Raw genomic sequence first — 11,187 nt, forward strand, 5'->3', positions numbered from 1 at the left:
TGTGTGGTTCTATCTTCTCTCATTCATTTACTGGAATAGACTCAGCTCTCTGGTTGACTTGTTTCCACTCAGGACTCTGGACCGTGTGTCCAGGTGGAGTGCTGCTTCTAAGTGCCTTATCTGCAGAGGCCTCCAGCTACAGAGTCAGCCTCAGAGGTACTTCTCTTCACCTTTTATGCCTGCTGACCTCTCTTCTTAGAGATAAGAATATAGAGCAGCTGTGACATTGCCAGTGTCACTATTAGAAAGAGGTCGTTAAGGAAGTCTACAAGTATCATAACTGATTTAGTTTCTTTCAAAGTAGAGGTTTCATAAGAATAGATGTGTGTATCATAAATGTGCTTAAAGCAGTAATGAAAAGTGTTTAAAACGCAAGTGTTAACTTGGTCAACTCTTTATTAGGAAGCTACCTCTACTTTAAGTAAAATTATTCTTTGGTTTACTGGTTAATTATTTTGGTTTGCTAACATTATGTCACTTGTGAAGAACAAAATATTCAGGAAAGAGATAATTACTATCTTTTTAATCTCAGCTCCTATTTTATCAAATGCAAAATGTATCCCTAACCAGTTGATTTGCTAAATTGGATCTCAGCATTGAGGAAGAGTATCACATGAGGGAAAATTTTTCAAAGCATACCAAAATCAATAGTTTTATGAAAAGCAGTTTTATGAAACCAAGTATTCTATAACCCTGTCCTTTGTTTGTGAAGGTATGTAGTTTTCTGAATCTGCAAATATATCTGGTTTTTATACTATATAAAAGGAGTAATTCATGCATCACAAATATTAAACACTTCCTGTATGTAATCACTTTTGTTCCTAAAATATTATTTGAGCCCAACATACTTAGCCTTGATTTCTTTTTTTCTTTCCTGCTCCTGCCTAGTCCTTCAACAAATTCTGTTAACTCTGCCTGCAAAATACATCTTGAATTCAAACATTTCTCACCACCTCCAACACTACCACCATTTTTGTTCAAGCCACCATCATCTCCTACCTGGATTATTGCAATACCCTCCTAATCTACTCTCCACTAATCTGTCCTTGTGGTCCATTTTCCACACAGTAGCCAAAAAGATCCTTTTAGAATTATTTTGAAATGTCATTCTCATCTTGATCATTTTCTATCACATCTGGAGTAAGATTCAAAGTCCTGTAAGACCCTAAATGACCTGTCCCCGTACACCTGTCTAATACTACTGTTACCTTGCTCCCTGTGCCCCAGCCACACCAGTTCCTTGTTATTCCTTGACTACAAGGGAGCTCCCACCTCAAGGCCTTTACATTGACTGTTGTCTTGGCCTGGAATGTTCTATCCCCAGATAGCCACAGAGTCCACTCCCTCACTGGATTCATGTCTCTGTTCAAATATCAGTAATCAGGAGACAATCCCTGGTATCTTATTGATTGGTTGGAGTCAGGGTCTCACTCTGTTACCCACGCTGGAGCGCAGTGGCACAATCATAGCTCACCACAGCTTTGACCTCTTGGGCTCAGGCAATGCTGCCTCAGCCTCCTGAATAGCTGGGACTACAGGCACAAGCCCCTGTTCCCAGCTAATTTTTTGACTTAGAGACGACATGTCGCTATGTTGCCCAGGCTGATCTTGAACTCTTGGGCTCAAGCAATCCTCCCATCTCAGCCTCTCAAAGTGCTGGGATTATAGGTGTGAGCCACCACTCTGGCCTCGCTTTTAAAATTATAGCCCTGTCATTCTCCAATCATTTCCTCTTTGTATTCTAAATAGCACTTACCAATACCCAAAATCATATGTAAGTTTACTTCGTCCCTTTTCATTGGAATATAAGTTCCATGTATACAGGAGTTCTATTTCATGGCTTTATTCCCAACATTTAAAACAATGCCTCATGCCATACATGCTTCACATTTATTGAATGAAGTATCAGAATCCTGGTATTTGAAGTGGAGGGGCCTTGAGATACCATCCAATAGAGCCCTCTCATTGTCCAGATAGAAAAAAATGGGAACTCAAAAAGACACAGTGACTTGGCCAGGGTCACATAGTTAATGGGAGAGGTTTACCTAGGCCTACAAACAGCCCATTGTACATTGCTTGGGTGAACTGGCCTGTGTCCCCTCTGTGCAGCCCACATGCTAAGGATGGTTTTTACATTTTCAAGTTTTTGAAAAAAATTAATACTATTTCATGACACTCAAAAATGATATGAAATTCAAATTTCAGTTTCCAAAAAATATCTTTATTAGAATATAGCCATGCCCTTGCATGTACATATTGTCTATGGCTGCTTTCCTTCTGTAATAACAGTTGAATAGTTCCAATGAAGACTGTGATCTACAAAACAAAAAATACATACTATATGTCCCTTACAGGAAATATTTGCCAACCCATGCTCTAAACTATATTCCATTGCTGGGAATGTCTTCTCCAAACCTTTGTGGTGCTAAAATTCTGGTATTACTGCCAAGAATGAAAAGTAACAGAGGTAACAGAATGATGTGCACTGAATGTTGTTAGCTCCTTATTCATGTCTCTGACACCATATATATCTTTTGATATAGGGAACTGGTTATGCCAGCCCTTATGGCATCATTGTACTGCATAGGACTATAAATGTGGGCTAAATCCTTTCATTGTCCACATGAGAAAATAGGTTCTAAGAGCTTTGGCATCAGGTATACCTGAGTTAGACTTCTAGCCCCAGCTATGTAAGCAGATTAGTTGGGACTCTTTCCATTCAAGTGACAAAATCCCTACTTTAACTACCTTATGGTGGAAATTTCATTGGCTCATGGAACTGAAAAGTCCAGGTGTTCAAATAATATGGTTAGGAATCTGTCTATCTCTTGATTGTGTTTTCCTGTGAGTTGGTTTTAATCTCAGGCAGGCTCTCCTTAGTGGTCTCTAGAGAGGGACTTGAATCTCAGGTTAAAAAAAAAAAATTTTTTTTTAAACCCGGATCTGTCAGAATGTATCCCAGGACAGGGTCTGTATCTTTTTTCCTCCACACTAAGTCTTACTTGACTTGGATTACTGATTATACAGAATGACATTTAATTGTTATGTACCCTATGACATTTCTAAACTAGAAATATAATTAACAATTTAGGCTTAAAAAATTAAATTAAATTTTCCTCTTCTGCAAACAAGCCTCTACCATTTGAGAAGCTTTTGGGTGGGAGACCTCATCACAACGAAAGTTATTCCTCAAACATAGACTGAGCATCTCCCATGTGCCAGGCATGGTGGATGTAAAGATGAGATGGCACGGGACCTGTGCACTGTGATGTGTCATGATAAAAGGAAGACTCAGGAGCTGCAGGGACACCAGAGGATGGGGACCAAGCTGGAACAGGTGGTAAGGGCATAAGTGGTTTCCTAGAGAAGCAACATCTGACCTGAGCACTGGAACACTGATGTTTAAACATAAACCATGCCAGGTGCAGTAGCTCACACCTGTAATCCCAGCACTTTGGGAAGCTGAGATAGGAGGATAGCTTGAGCCCAGGAGTTAGAGACCAACCTGGACAACATAGTGAGACCTCATCTCTACAAAAACTTTTTAAAAGTTGGCTGGGCATGGTGGCACGCACCTGTAGTCCCAGGTACACAGATGGCTGACACAGGATCACTTGAGCCCAGGAGTTTGAGGCTGTGGTGAGCAATGATCATGCCATGGCATGCCAGTCTGGGCAACAGAGAAGACCCCTTCCCCCAACTCAAAAAAATAATAATAATAAAGTTTTTTTTTAATGTTTAAATCATACAAAAAGTTGTTTTGCTTTGTTTTTTTTTGAATCAGGGTCTCATTCTGTCACCCAGACTGGAGTGCAGTGGTATGATCACAGTTCACTGCAGCCTCGACCTCCTGGGCTCAGGTGCTCCTTCCGCTTCAGTCTCCCAAGTAGCTGGGGCTATAGGTGCATGCCATCATGCCAGGGTAATTTTTTTTTTCTTTTGTAGAGACAAGACGTGACCATGTTGCCCAGATTGGTCTTGAACTCCTGAGCTCAAGCAATCCTCTCTCTTCAGCCTCCCAAAGTGCTGGAATCACAGGTATGAGCCACCCCACCCAGTCCCAAGCAAAGAATTTAAGAGACGTGTTGAAGGAAGAACAAAGCCCTGAAGTGACAGAAATTTAGATTTAACCATAAGAGGAGTCAAGATGCTTCCAAATACCTATACGGATAGGATAAGACTTCTACAGTCTTCTACAATATGCATTTCTCTAACCATACTAAACTGTCTGTGCACCCCAAACACAATGGAATCTCCCAGATCCCCCTGTTCTTGTTCGGGATGTTCCCTCTACCTGAAAAGCCCCTTCTGCTCATCCCCGACCCCACCATTTGCCTAGCAGATATCACCCTACCTATCCTTATTGTCTCAAGGCAGTTAATTGCTTTTCTGCACCTTAAATACCTGGTTCCCTTTAGGCACGAATCACTATATATAACGTGTTTTCTAATTTGAAAAACGATTCTCACCAAAAATAAGATGAGCCTCAGGGGCAAGTTACCTCCCAGAAAGCAAACAAGTCAACTCTTCTAATATGTGGAATGAATCCTGGCTGCTGTACAATCTCATTCACTCCCATGGCTTCGACTGCCGTCACTGAGGTCTCTAAAATTCCTTTTCCTGGTTCCAGTCTTTCTTCTGAGCTAGAGACCCAGGTTTCTAGTTCACTCCTGGCACCTCCACTTGAATATTCCCCTAGTACATTGAGCCACAACTAAGCTCATTAATCTCTCTTGCTCTTCTCCATTGTACTGTGTTCCATGTCTTTGGAAACAACCTGATGAAGAAATAAATAATGTATTTATTTCTCCTATATGTTATATAGTTGGTGATAGCATATATGATATTATGTAGAGTCAAATATTACATTTGTGTCTCTTTTATATGTGTGTGTATATATATATAATTATATATGTGTATATACAACTTACCTAGTGGGGAAAGCCTGCACTACAAGGGGCCTGCCCTCCAAAAGATAATTCTGGGGTTTTTTTGGTCCCACTTTATATTAAGGTTATATATGATGCTATATATAATTGTATGATGTTATGTAGAATCAGTGTACCAGCTAGTGTTGTTGTGAGAGATTGTGTCTAGCTGCGGTGAACTTTTTTTGGAGATTCAACTTGTTTGCCCAGTTCATGTTGGGTGATTGACAAGCACACCTACCTACACAATGCTGAGTATTCAGCAGTTTTTGTCCAAAAACAGTGTGACCCTGAGGCCCCATTCTCCCTATTCACCTGATCTTACCTTGGGTTACTTTTTTTTTTTTTTCTGAGTGAAAAAAGTACTCAAAGGGAAACATTTAGGCAATGCAGAAGAGTTGAAATTAAAAAATGACAGAAGTACTAAAAGGCATCAAAATGGACAAGTTCAAAAACTATTTGAGCAGTGGAAAATGTTTCTCAATAGGTATATTGCATCAAACGGAGAGTACTTTGAAGGGGACTGAAGTTTAAACATGTAAGAATATATACCCAATTTTTAATAAATAAATTATGGTTTTTGGAGAGTTCCCCTCATATGTAAAGTTAATTATTTAGGAACTTGGATGTGTTATAGTTTTATATATGATCATATATAGCAATAAAATAATATACAATAATAATTATCTTTTAATTATATTATTTCTGTTCATTCTTCTTGTTTCTACCACTTCCTCATCACCTCTCCCTTAGATTATTAATTATCAAACCTTCAGGATTGCAATAATCAAAGAAGTCCTCACCCCTTTGAATCTATCCTCAAACCAACTGCTTGTCATCTTTTCAAACCCCCAATCTGACCATATAAACTTTGTGCTTAAAAGTATTTGATGGTCCTCACAGATTATATTTTAAAGTTGAAATTTCCCTAGCATGTGACAGAAGGCTTATCACTGTTTAGCCTATTTATAAACTTTGTCTAATCTCTGCTGGAAAATGATTATTAGGGAAGATATACTTTTTGTTTTGTTTTTGAGTTGGAGTCTCACTCTGTTGCCCAGGCTGGAGCGCAGTAGCATGCTCACTGTCACCCCAGCATCGACCTGCTGGGCTCCAGTGATTCTTCTGCCTCAGTCTTCCAAGTAGCCGGAATTACAGGCACATGCTGCCACGTCCAGCTTATCTTTTATTTATTGTAGAGACGAGGTCTCACCAAGTTGCCCAGGCTGGTCTCAAACCCGCAGGCTCAGGCAGTCCACTCGCCTCGGCTTCCCAAAGTGCTAGGATTACAGGCCGAGACACCGAGCCCAGCCAGGGAAGATACACTTTAAATAGTGTGGTCAAGGCAGGTTTCTCTGAGGTGGGAACATCTAGCCCTTTAAGGATCCCCATTTAGCTTGTGCCTTCTGTGTACCCATCACATCCTCTTCTCAGTGAGAGCAATGGCTCTGGGTGACCAAGTATTTACTTTGAAGATGCATCTTGGTCTTCTAGAATTGTCACAGCAGCTTTAAATTGGTTCTCTATTAATGCCCATTTTATAATAGAGGAGACAAAAGCTCATAGTTTGTCACTTGCCTTAGGACCCACAATTACACTGTAACAGAATCAGAGTGTAAACTCAGGCTACCTGATGCCAAGGCTAGAATCCTTAACCACCATGCTATGCTACTCCTACAGAGGCAGGATGCTGTTTCTTGTGGAACTGTAGGCTTGTAGACCCAAACTTCCAAGATGAATCCAAACTCTTCAACTCAACATCAGCCCTCCACAGTCTGGTTCCTACTTACCTCCCTGGTCTCATCTCCTGACATTACCCCAGAAAACACTACCTGGGCAACCACTCTTCACCCTGGTTCAACTCCCCTCAGCCCTAGCCTGCCTTGAACTTACCCTTTAGGACTTCCTTGAAAGGTGACCTCCTCCAGGATGTCTTTCCTAATATTTGACCTGTAAGCTAGATTAATTTCCCCTCCTCCTTGCTTCTATAGCACCCTCTATAGCATCTGTCACACTACACTGAGCTGCCATTTCTCTCTATGGACTGTGGACAGCTTCCTCTGTGTCCTGGGCCTAGAGTGGAACCTGGTAACAAGTAAGCATTTCATAAATGTCTGTTGACCTGAATTTACTCAGTGGATGTCAGAACTGGAAAGGGACTTCAGTGACTATGACTGTTCACATTTGCAATAGGCTTTCATCTCTAAAAGCCCTTTCACAGTGATTATTTTATTTACTTCTCTGAGATTGATATCATCCCCATAGTTAAGGAAACTGAGGTTCAGATAAGTTGTGTCTTTTTCAAGTTCACTCAGCCACAAAGTGACTAGGCCGGGATTTGACCTCAGGTCTGACTCAAGGCTCTTTCTATCACTTCTCAGATCGTCTGACTCAAACTCAAATATGACCACAAGGACACTGAGGCCAGGAGAAGTAAATTGCTGGCGTAGGGTCATGCAGTTTGTATCCCATTCTGTGTTCTTTCCTCAAACAGGAAATGCCCAGGAAGGTGATGGGGTGAGGATCAGGTCCTGGGCTGGGAGGGAGTGCTGCCTGTGTCACCATCCATTGTCTCCTCCCCATTTGTCACAACCTGAATGTTTAAATTTTGTATTTAGTATTTACTCTGAAATGGCTTTCATCTGATTTCCCCCTTGCCCACCAATTTAGCTGTCAAAGTAAATAAATGTGAAGTTGGGTCTCCAGCCTCCCCCAGCTCACATTACCTTCCTAGAATTACTCCCCAGCAGGGCGGAACCACTGCTGGGGGCCTCCCATGGAATTATCCAGTTACTAATGAAACCTCTTTTTAAACACAAACCTTGAACTTAGACTCAAATGGGGGAAGATGGCAAGATTCACCTCAGAGGACCAGGTGACCACATCCTATTTAGTGACCAGGGCAAGGATTGAAGTGAGAACAAGATGCCAGTATGTGTGCAGGATGCTTAAGACATTATATGTGTAGGGTGCTTAATACAGCTTTAGAGATGAACACATAAATAAAGCTACATTTTTTTAAATGCTAGTTTTTAATGTATGGGTTGTCATCCTAATAATGAGTGGTAAATATTGGTATTCCCATTTTGCAAGTAAGGAGTGGAGGCTCCAAGAAGCAAGGTGACTTGCTCACAGTCTCTCACAGGAAGACATTGAATATCCAGACATACTAAATTTGCTACTCCTAATTTTGCCAAGTTTGCTCCTATTTGGACACTTTTTCTGCTGGAATCAGAAGTTGTTGGAAGAGAGATTTCTTTTCCAAAGTAAATGCATTTCTGTCCTGTTTGACGTCAGATGAGCCCTAGGCTCAAATAATGGTTCTGCAGTAAGTTATTCAGGAGAACATTTGGTTGATTTATGCTCTGCCATACAGATGCCACAAGGAATTTGATGTGGAATCTAGTAGGATTACGAGAAAATTCAGCCAGTCCATGCCATAATGATGGCTACTGTTTATTGGTTGCTTACTGTTGTGTCAGACAAAGTTCTGAGTCCTTTTGAATGAATTGTTTGCATAATTTCTACAACCATAGGAAGTGGACTCTGCTATCATCCTCACTTTGCAGATGAGGAAACTGAGGTTGAACACGTGACTGAAGAACCTGTCCAGGATTACTCAAGAAATATGGGCAGTGACAACACTGACATCCAAGGCAGTCTGGCCCCAGAATCTTTGTGTTTTGCTATTGACGTTACTGCCTCTCATTCCAGTTTTGATTACCTGAGCACTTAATCAGAACTCAGGAGCAGAATTGCATAGTAGGTAAGAGTTGAGGTTCTGGAATCTGTGTGTCAGAACTCAAAATGGGGCTCCTGTAAGCTTGTTTTCTTAACTATAAAAGAAAAATAATAATATAACCTCTTTGTAGGGTTGCTGTGAGGATTAAAGAGGATAGTACGGTAAAATACAGTACTTGGCATATAAATGCTCAATAAATGGTGGCTGTATTGTTATTATTATCATCACTCAGGCAGCACATGCTTCACATTTCTCCTCATTAGAGTGCAACAGCCTGTTTGCTCAGTTTCTGAGTCTTTGAAGTCACCTCTCTACTGGAAATTCTTTCTTCTCTCCCCTGGTCCCATCCAAATCTCACCTGCCCTTTAGTTTCAGCTCAAGCCCTCCACCCCCTACCCCTCTTGCTTAAGAAGTTTTACAAAACCAGGTTAACCTTCACAGTCTTCTTTCCTAGAGTCTGTCTGCACACACACATCCAACATACGTGTAGCATTCTGTAACATTTATTGACTTCCTGATTCTCCCAGCCACACAGAGGGAAGGAGGCGAAGGAGATAAAGAAGGTCCTGTCATTATTTCCATTTTGCAGATGAGAAAACAGGCTAAGTCCTGTTTAAGTGGTGAGGTTAGGAGTCATATCCAGATCTTTTGACAGCTCATGTGAAAGCGTGTGTGCACATGTGTGCAGAGAGTAGACATGGTCAAATGTTTAGCTTACAAACCAAGAATATGAGTTCAAATGTCAGATGAATCTGGTTTTGGGTTCTTGGCTCTGGTAATTATTAGCCATGTGCCACCATTTTGGACATATCATATGAACTCTCAGAACCTCAGTTTCTTCATCAGTAAAATGGGCACCCTGAGAGATGCTACCTCACAGGATTATTGGGAAAAGAAAATGAGATCATGAGTATCATGCCTAGCACTGATTAAAGGTACCTAGAAGAAGTCATAGCTGAGATTATTCTATGAAAATGAAAGGTGTGAGGAGGAGGTGGTTACCTGTTTATAGTCATGTTTCACCTCACCTGCTTTCACAATGCAATCTGTTCTCCCAGTACAAAATATTAGGGTTCAGAAAGAAATTATTGTAGTTCTGAATTTCCGTGTCTGAGAACAATAAATGACTGAAATGGAGAGGGTGGGAGATGCCATTAGCTGAGACCGTTGCTGTGTAATGTGACGCAGTGAAGGAACAGATATTTGTATCTTTGAGGGACACAGGCGTGGGTCTTAATATTATGTTAGTGTGCAGACATCCTTGACAATCTGAGTCTGTCAGACATGCATGTATATGTGCAGACTGAGGCTGTATCTATTGGGAATCCTATGTGCGCAGAAGTAGATAAAGTCATTTCTGCTTGTAAATGCCTATACATGGTTATTTTGCCATCTGTAAGGATGTGGGTACATATTTGGGGGTGTTTGAGTAGGGGGCATAAGGTTATACATGGATTTGGTGCTCTGTGAAAGTCTGCTCTCTTGGATGGGTGTACAAGTGTAAGCGCAATTGTGTGTGGAGTGTTTACATCTGAAAATGTGGCAATTATGGAGGTGATGATATGTGTGATGCGTGGGGGTGGTCTGTCGTGGTGTCTATAAGGGCTGGATCTAGGTCTGAGTGTGCAGTTTTGTTTTTAGAAAAATATATATATTTACATGCGTCTCTTTATGCTCAGTTTGAGTGTGGAGAAGGGGGCTGAGGTTCTGAGTGTCCACTTGTGTATACCTGCGGGGTTTTAGTGTGGATAAGGCTCTGACTCTGAGTTTGAAGGTTCTGTGTCTTTGTGTTTGGAGACTGTGTCTCCTGTCTAAATGCCTTCCCCACCACTCTTATTGTCAGTAGAACCCTAGAGAGATGGGCATTAGACTGTGTGGTTAAGCAAATCCTGAAGGGGAGGAGATGTCCCAAGCAATCCTTCCCAAGAGAATTCAGGGGAACTACCCTTCCCTCCTGCCAACACCCTCCTCCCTCCCATCCCAATCCCACTGAGTCCTTAGTAGCTGGTGCACTCTGGCTGTGATGGAGCAGAGGTATCTGTGCAGGTGTGTGAGGGTACGTGTGGGTGCCTTGTGCCGGTGCAAACGATGTGAACGGTAGCAATTTGCATCAGTATGTGCACAAATGTACCAGGCATGGGGTTGCCTCAACACATATAACGTATGACCTTCTACGGAATCCGTCTCCGCCGATGTTGTGGTCATGGGCCCCTCTTGTCCCTACGAGTGGGGCAGTGTCTGAGGAAGGTGGGTGCCCCTTGAGTGGGGGGCGGTAGTGAGAGCCGTGTGGATGTGTGTCCGCTGGTGTCTTTGTGTGTCAGCGTGTCTCTGAGTCTTTCCATCAGCAGTCTGAGTTTCGGTGTGTCTCTGTCTCTGTGTCTGTGTGCGTATGCCTCTGAGTCTCTGCCTCGTTGTGTGTGTCTTGCTCTCCCTTGGCGGGGAGGGGATTGGTCACGCATGACTCATCTTGAACCGAGCGGGGCTCCAGCGGCAGGGCGGCCGCCGCCGCAGCTGGAG

This window comes from Carlito syrichta, unplaced genomic scaffold, assembly GCF_000164805.1.
Source record: "Carlito syrichta isolate Samal-C Ts95f unplaced genomic scaffold, Tarsius_syrichta-2.0.1 Scaffold302529, whole genome shotgun sequence".
Lineage (NCBI taxonomy): Eukaryota > Metazoa > Chordata > Mammalia > Primates > Tarsiidae > Carlito > Carlito syrichta.